The following is a 9,054-nucleotide window of genomic DNA, read 5'->3' as shown; positions in this document are numbered from 1 at the left end:
AGGTTCGTTTGAAAAACTGAGATAATAACTACATTATATAGTTCAGAGGATTACCTGAACTCACAAACTGAGCAGCTGAATCCCTGGTACAGCACTGGGTTACAAAAAAGGTGGGCGAACCTGCCAGTAATGTCCCTCCCTTAGACCAGGTCCTAAAACTCTTTAGCACGTGGAGGGCGGTGCTGGGCACCCTCGGGAAAGCCTGGGCACCCTGAGTTGGCACAATGGCGCACTTAGACTCTACGCTCACTCAAGCCACGGAATTTTTAGTAGCTTTCCTAAACCATGGGTGTTTTCCTTCCAGTTCTCTCCACAAACTTCGCCAAGCCTCTCAACTAGAGAAACACAACTACTCCAGGTTAGCCCCTACACAGCGCTCGTCAGGAGGAAGTGGGCAGGAAGGAGTGGTCTGGTCTTTATACGCCTTGCCAGCCAATCAGCGTGCTGCCTCTCTTCCGGTCGGCGAGCCGACCAATCCGAGCAAGCCAGTGTAATCTTCGGCTCCACTCGGCTCTTTTCGCTGTTGCGGGCAGCGCGGGGGCCGCCGCGGCAGGAGAGAGACGCTTTCCTTTTTTTATTTTTTTTCCCGTGCGTTCACTTCCGGGTCCGGCGCCGATCCGGATGCCCGAGGCAGAAGGATGTTTGACCTCCGGATAAGCGAGGCGCTGCTGTGCATTCATTCCCGGCTGCATCGGTGGCGGCAGCAGCGGCCCGGGCGGCGACTCTCCAGCCACAGGCGGCGGTAGGAGGCGCCGGCAGGAGTGCAGGGACCCAGTCCGAGCCGAGCTGCGTTACCTCCCTTGCTCGGTCCTTCCCCCCCCTACCTCGCTCGCTCCCTCCCTGCGTGGCTCGCTTTCCTCCTCCGGCCGCCGGCGGGTGTGATGTGCCGCCGCCGCCGCTGCCCCCGCCGCCGCTGACTGACGGACCGGGGGCGCCGCCCGCGCCCGGACCGACCCCGCGGCTCGCGGCCGCGCCTCTGAGGTAAAGCCCCCTTCGCGTCGGCGCCGGGCCGTGTGGCTCGGCGGCAGCCTCTTGGTGGCCGCGGCTCCCTTCTTTCCGGGTGGGGCTGGGTGGGCTGGGGTCCCGGGCTTGAGTGGGGTGGGGTGCGGAGGGGGCGGGGGCCTCGGAGGAGGGTGGGCGAGGCCCCGGGCGGGAGGCACGGGGGCGCGGGGCGCGGGGGAGGGGGGTGGGCGCCGCGGCCGGGGCGAGGGCGCGGAGGGCTCGGGGCGCAGGGAGGGGGCCGCGGGCGGCGGGCCGGGCTGGCTGCACAAGTTGCCCGAGTGGTGCGGCGCGAGTGGGGTCTGCGGGGGAGGTGGGCGAGCTGGGAAAAGGCCGGGCTCCTTGGGGGAGGGTTTTGAGGTCGGGAGTGCAGTTCCCAGCACTCCTCGATTGTGTCCAGACCAATTACCTTCGGAGTGGGGGTTTGGGGCAGGAGGGGGGAAGGCATGGATCTGATGGGAGGAGGTGTCCGGGGCCAGCCAGCATTCATTTCAGGGTAAACTTCCCGCTGGGGCATTTGTTTTAAGGCAGGGGGGCAGGGGTTTACCTATTTGATAGAGCTTCTGACTTCGCTGAAAACTTAACCAAGGCATTAGTCGGAGTAACAAAATTACTCTGCTGGTTACTGTTACGGCGCTGGTTTGTTTACCCCACATGCAGGGGAAGTGACACACAGAAGCGCCGGTTCTCATGGTCCACAGCCACCACACTGCTTTTCTGCGGGTGCTGATGGAGATGTGTGTTGTGGCGGGGGTGGGGGTAGTTAGGTCGGTGTTAGGGTCGTTCTGGTTCTCCCAGGGAAGGAGGAAAAGGGGATGGGTGGGAGAGAGTCTGTGTGGGAGATGGCTACTGTGGCCACACGGTGCGAATGTTTGAACTCTGGTTGTAATGAGTCCTAAGGCTGGTCAGCAAGTGGCCCCCTTGTAACCTATTGTGTTAGAACATCGACTTGGAAAATTTAATACCAACTGATTTTTAATAAGCTAAGAAAATAAGTCAATATTTATTTCTTCTGCTTTTGCCGTTCTTGTGATATGAATGACGTTTGCCCACAGATAGTAAAATAAGTTGAACTATATCTAAGTTGGAATACTTTTTAAACTATAAATATCTAATTTTTAAAGCGATGTATATATTTTTGAGGAATCCTTTCTTTTCCTATAAATAAATAAATTGTGTGAGAAAAAGATCACAGCAATTATAATAAGAATGATTTTAAATTAGAAAGATCTCAGGCCAGACTTAAGAAAACATTTTCCACCAAAAATTAGATCTGGTTTGTGGCATTCTTAATAGCTGTTTGGAGAAAAGGGGGAGAGAGATGTACTTAGTGTATTTTACAATTATTCCGAAACTTTGCCCCCATTGTATACATTAGCCTTTAGAGTTGCACAAAAGATGAAAACTATATTTATGGGCACTGGAAGAAAGATGTTATCAAATAAATTACATGGCTTTGACATAGATTCTTAGCAGAGTGTATAGACACTTTTGTTTTCAGGGAGTTTGCATTTCTGGGTATGTATCAGGTATAAGTAGTTTTTATTAAATGGGGGACAGAAAAGTTAATTTAAGTGTTGATATGTATGAGACTTTTGGGGAGCTCTTGGGAAATGATTATCTTTATGGATGATTTATTGTGCTCATTGACCTCTGTTGCAATAACAAACTTAAAAAGTTAATGCGTTCTGTAGTTATTAATGTTTTCATCATTACATTTGCAAGTATTAACTATTAATAAAATCTTCAACACATGAAAATCATTTATTCCCTCAAATAAAAGGACTGGGATTAGAATCAAGGATAGTATAGTTCAACCTGGACCTTTAATATGTGCAAGGGAGTTTTACTGTGTGGTGAGGATGAAAGAGTGGGTAGAATATGAAGATGAATGAAACCCAGTAGCTGCCTTCAAGGGAGAAACAGACTTGCACAGATATGATTGCAACACAAAACTCCTGTGGGCTTTATTTGGTGCATGGAAACATGGTGTGTGTGTGTGTGTGTGTGACTAATTTTTGACTGGGGAATTATGAATGAGTTTACAGCTGGTAACACTCCATTTGGGCCTTAAAATATTTTAATGGGCAAAATGAGAGGGCTGTGTGTGTATGGTGCAGTTTTCCAGGTAAAGGGAACGACCTGAGCGCAGGCATGTGGGTTGGATGTTAAGGGGCCTGTAGAGCTGGACATAAAAGGCTGCTGTGCCAGGAGGTCTTTGTGGGAGAGGAAGCTATGAAAGTAGGTGGAGATCAGGCCAGGGAAATCCAGCATGCCTTCCTTGTATTTAAAAATGAGTCATTTTGAGGTATGAAGGTCCAAGTGTATAGAGTCTATGCTGATAGGAAGTAGGTAAGGCAAATAAGGATAGTAAAATGAAGGAAATAAAATGTAACAGAATAGTCAACTTATTATTTATGCTAATGGAGGAAAATAGAAAAGTATAAAATCTAAAACAGTTCATACATGGCTTACCATATTTCTTTACTTGCATTTGAATATGGGTGTGTCTGGTAATCTGGTAATTGGTTTTACATGAAATAAATCCAGACTGTAAAAATGTGACTCAGGAATAAATGGACACCAGCAGTCCATTTACTTCTCTGTGTCCCCTCTGTAATCCCCTCCATGCTGGGACTGGGCCATTATTCTGGTAGTTATTGGTTCAGATTTTTTCAGAATGGAACAGGTGGTTGTTTAGTTTCAAAGGGCTTGCCAAAAGGATGTATCAAACGAAATAGAGGGCATGCTGAAATGTTAAGTAACAAAACAAAATACAGTTCATTGGATAGTTATATTATTGTTACACGTTTGAAGGTGAGATTTACCATGGTTAAAGTAAAATGTAAGGAGTCTACATCCAAAGAGAATTGACTTAATAGGGAGATGATAAAAGGAGAGACATCCACAGTTCCAGATAAATATGTATAAGGTTTTTAGTCATCTTAAATACCAGATGACCCTAAAAAAGTTATTGTCATAGTGTTTAGAAAAATACCACTCTCTCAACATCAGTGTTTAAGTTCATGTTGAATCATGTTACAGGGAAGATTGTTTAATAGTTTTTTGCTATTTTCCTTTTAATATTCAAAAAGGAATTACATTATAACTGAAATTGTGTTATTTTGAACCCCCCAATAACAATACCTGTTACAATTTAAGTGCCTACTTTGTATAGGGACCATACAATAAATACTACTCTTCAGACAATTCTATGAGTTAAGCGGCATAAACCCTCACTTTGACTGTAGAAAAGAATCTTCTAGAGTTTAAGCAATCTGTTTTATATCTTGAAAGTAGCACAGTACATATTTAAATTAAAAAAAATGTTTATTTCTGGTTTCAAAGTCTGAAACCACGAAGTGATCTGTTTTTTTCTAATCCTCCCTCCCTCCCTCCCTCCCTCCTCCCCTCCCTCCCTCTCTCCCTCCCTCCATTTCTTTATTTCTTTTTTCTTTATTTTTCTTTCCTCAAGCAGTTAACACCTAGTGGCATTGATTGGTGTTATTAATATGTGTCAGGGTGTTGGTTCGTCAAGATGTAATTTCTTTGGAAATAGCAGTTTGGGGGTATCTGAAGTTCTCTAACTATAGAGATTCTGTAGGAGCAGACAGTATGGTTTTAGTAACTTAAGCTACTTCAGAGTCTCACTTTTGTGTCCATCTGCAGTATAGAACTATACTTGGGATTCTTAATGTGTAGAAATCAAGTGTGTATTACCCATTCATATAGAGTGACTTTGGCGAGTTTCTGAACTACTCAGAAAAAATGGAATGAGAGATATATGCGGACAGATAAGTTTTAGAGACACAGTGGAGGCTGCTGTTTAGCCATGTTTTCTCCAGCTCCTTTCTCAAAGCTAAGATTTAGAAACTATAAATGTGTTTCCTACTATTGTGGGACCTTCAGAAGACGTGTATGATTTGTTCTTAAACTATAGTAAGTGATTGGTTATATTTTCTCATGCGATTCCATGCTCATCATCTTAATTATCAAAAAGAACTCTTAACTGTGAACTTGAAGTGTTTATGTATTTGGTAGATACGACTCTACACAGTTTGGTCATTTTCTTTACAATGTTATATCACAGTTGCAGTTTTTAACGAAACATCTCAAGCTAAGTTATGTCCACATCTGGCTAAATCACGTCCACATTTTTTATAGCATTCATTGGTATTAGGTAAAATCTCATGATAGATAATCTTTTTCTTAAACAAACTTCTATTGCTTTTTTCGTTAGTGAAGTAATGTCAGATTTTAGCTGTATTCAAAATTACTATATTTATTTAGCTGATTTGTGTTGAACTACTTTCTTTAGTCATGAGGATACTGTTCTGTGTGGTTGTGTAGCCATTTCAAAAACAAATCAGCCCAGCCAACATGGCTCAATGGTTGAGCTTCTACCTATGAACCAGGAGGTCACAGTTGGATTCCCAGACAGGGCACATGCCCGGATTAGGCAGCTGATTAATGATTCTCTCTCATCACTGATGTTTCTATCTCTCCCTCTCTCTTCCTCTCTGAAATCAATAAAAATATATTTTTAAAAAATCAACACGCACACACACAAAAAAACTCCCAACAAATTTTTAAAATTAAATAAAGGGAGAGGTTATTCTGTGATTATGTTCTTCATCAAGATTGAGAAAATTTGCCCTGGCCAGTGTGGCTCCTTTGGTTGGGCATTGTCCAATGCACCAAAAGGTTGCCAGTAGGTTCCCAGTCGGGTCACATGCCCTGTTGTGGACTCGATTTCCAGTAGGGGGCATGCAGGAGACAACCGATAGATGTTTAGCTCTTACATTGGTGTTTTTTGCTCCCTCTTCCTTTCTCTCTCTAAAAATCAATAAAATTTCCTTAAAAAGAGATTGAGAAAATTCATATAAAGTGCCCAGGTGTGATGTCTGGCACTGTATAAATCTTAGAAGCAGATTCAGAAGTTGCTGATATATATGAGTTGTTACAGGGTTGATTGGTAGATAGAATAAGCAAAGACTTTTAGGAGCAGCTTTTTATAGACGAATCTCTTTTAACTCTCTTGTGCTTAACTCACTCAAAAGATTAAGTGGTACTTTTCATTTACTGCTTGATGCTCTTGCTACATCACTGAATGGCAGTAGACTCTAGTTTGTTCTTGAACTTTTACTCCAACCAGTTACTGTATACTTACCAAGAATTATTTGTGTTTATACCCAACAAATTGTTAATGGCAGTTGTACCTGATGTAATTACAGTTGAAATAAGTGTGGGTGAAATAAGTTTAAATGGTTAGGGGAAAAATTATAAAAATCTAAAAAGCTTCTGCTTGCTTTTAAGCATTTGTGAGATGTCTTTCCATGTTTAAGAAATAGAAATTGGAAATCACAGGTGATGTACTATGGACATGGTTTTTAGAAAAAGGTAAAATAGATCTACAATTCATAGACCCTTACTTAAGAAAAGATGATAGTCTTGCATTAAAAGATTGTCTTGAGAACGTACATTTTAATGTTTTAGTTGCAACAAAAATTTTAAGGTATGTAGATTTTTGAATGATTCCCTTTTTGAACTAACTTAAGAGCTGTTGGTTAATAAAAATATATTAAAGAGACTATCTGTTTCTAAAATATCACCTACTTTATCCCTTTGTACTCGCTTGCTTTTTTCTCGATTCCTTTATTCTAATGCTAACCGTGTCGAGTCACACTCGACATCCGAGTGCAAAAGGTTAAACTCTCTCTTAGAGATTTATTTAATAGCATCCTCTTTAAAAGAGAAATATTGCTATTCTTGAACCTATAGTCATTCATATTTTAGGGTGAATTGCTTAGTTATCTAGTCATATGATCAATCCGTGGTTCTCACATATTTCTTGATTTGGTCCCTCATTGGATTTCATATGCTACTTTTTCAGCTTTTATACAGCATCAGGGTTGGAGAGAAGCTGTTTTATAATTCCAGTGTCTCCTCAACCTGCGTAGGAACTGCTGGAATGAATGGGTAGAGGAAATGGTCCCTTGGAAGAGGAAATGCCATACCCTAATGTGTACCAGGAGCACTTGTGCTTGTTGCACAGCATGTTGATCTAACAGGTTTTAGTAGCTACCCTCCTTTTCTTGCCTACCTAGCTCGGCCTAAGTACAAAAGAGAACTTTTAGGGAGAGAAGGAGGTCCAGGTTGGGAAAGGAAAGATAGATGGGATATACTATTTATCTTGATGTCACCACCTTACAATGCCTGACATGCAGTAGCTACTTCAATGGAACACTGAAGTGTGGAGATAGGGCTAGTTTTTCAGAGCTTTGGTCTGCCTCTCTATGATTTTCTTGGCTCACCTCTTCCCTGTGTGTTGGATTCATCCCCAGGCTGGTAGCAAGGTTACATCTAGACATGCATTGGCCAGGAAATCTTTTCACAAGCCTACCTGCATACTTTTCTCTTCATGTTTTATTTACCAGAATTAAGTCACATACATTTACTTCCTAATCAGGTAGGACAAGGGGAAAGGGGCTATCATGGTTGGTTTTTGCTAATCAGGATATAGCCCTGCAATTGGGAATGACATTACATTTCCCTGAATTACATGGTAGAGGGAGGATATTTAAAACATAGTGGTAAAGAAAAATGTGGGAGAAATGGATGTTTGAGAGACAAATCAATAGTGACCACTATATCTGTTTGTTTTAGAATGAAAATAAATAATGCATATAAGTGCACTTTGAACTTTAAAGCATTGTACAAATGTAATGGATGAAAGATTAGAAAGCTGCTTCTATGTTACCATCTTAAATATGCTCAGGTATGAATATTTTAGGAGCTAAAAACACTAATTTTCTTAATGACTAACTTTGAATCAATAAAATCCATTATCTAAGTTGTAAGATTATACATACATGTTTTTCATGGAACTCATAAAGCTGTTTTAACTTCAAATTAAAATTTTCTATTGATAAATTTATTTATATATTTTTTTCTGAGTTGCTGCCCTCCCTCCTCACCAAAAATTGCCCACACCTTTGATCTTATCAGATTTCTTTATTCATCCCTAGAGCAGAATAAGTGCATGAGTTGTCAAACAGAGGAAGAGTTTATTTTGAATCGTGGGATCCCAGTGAGATAGGAGGGAAAGTAAAGTTTTTAAATATCTTGAGAGCAGCAAAATGAATGAATGGTGGGAGAATGGGGAGGCAGGCATCACAGAATTTTAGAATTGAGATGAATCAAAGGAAGTTAGATCTCTCATATCTTAAGTGCTAGAGCCAGTGCTCTTTCTGACCAAAAGGTGGGAGGCCTTGAAACTTATTGTTTACTTTGCTGTTTTGCTTAGGATCATGGGCAAGTTTTTATTTTTTATTTTTTTAAAAAATATATTTTATTGATTTTTTTACAGAGAGGAAGGGAAAGGGAGAGTTAGAAACATCGATGAGAGAGAAACATCAATCAGCTGCCTCTGCACAACCCCTACTGGGGATGTGCCCGCAACCCAGGTACATTCCCTTGACTGGAATCGAACCTGGGACCCTTGAGTCCACAGGCCAGTGCTCTATCCACTGAGCCAAACCGGTTAGGGCTGGGCTAGTTCTTTTAATCAGTCAACTGGTTACCTTTAGTGCAGATATCTGTGTTCCCAGGCTATGTAAAATTGTGGCTAGATGGTTTATAATTTTTTTTTTTAAGTAAAACAACAGACAAATCTTTTAATCTTCTAAGCAGTCAACATCATCAACATCAACACCTCCCCTCCCCCCACCATACACACAAAATAACCTCAAACATGGCTTGCTTAAATGAAAATGCAGAAACAGTGTGAGTGCTTGGAACAATATACAGTATATATTTTTATTTTCATGAAAGTTGCTATTTTAAAGATTTCTCTGCTTTCAGTATATATAAAAGAGTATATGTGTTTGTGTATACACACATATATGTATTTAAACTGAATACATATATAGACTTAATTATTATAATTTTTGTAATTGTTGTAATTATTGTTGTAAATATACAGAATAAATCCATTCACCCTTGGGAAGGATATTTATGTTAATGACAGTTTTTGTAAGTAGTGAGATTTGGGAT

The 9,054-nt window shown here is 41.3% G+C and overlaps 1 protein-coding gene across 8 annotated transcripts in view; it reads left to right on the top strand.

The window, feature by feature from the left end:
- Positions 1 to 561: 561 nt before the first annotated feature.
- The window catches only part of CSNK1G3 (casein kinase 1 gamma 3), a 112,983-nt gene continuing 104,490 nt past the window's right edge, over positions 562 to 9,054 (top strand). For 2 of the 8 annotated variants that reach the window (XM_079788311.1, XM_079788310.1), the window contains exon 1: positions 562 to 981. The gene's annotated coding sequence lies outside the window, so the exon portion shown is untranslated. The remainder of the gene's footprint in view (positions 982 to 9,054) is intronic. The other 6 variants (XM_079788313.1, XM_079788312.1, XM_079788315.1 and 3 more) reach the window with 3 other exon arrangements.

This window comes from Cnephaeus nilssonii (assembly GCF_951640355.1).
Source record: "Cnephaeus nilssonii genome assembly, chromosome: 2".
In the NCBI taxonomy this organism is placed as follows: Eukaryota; Metazoa; Chordata; class Mammalia; order Chiroptera; family Vespertilionidae; genus Cnephaeus; species Cnephaeus nilssonii.
The sequence above is the reverse complement of the archived record's forward strand: the minus strand, read 5'-3'. Positions and strand labels throughout refer to the sequence as shown.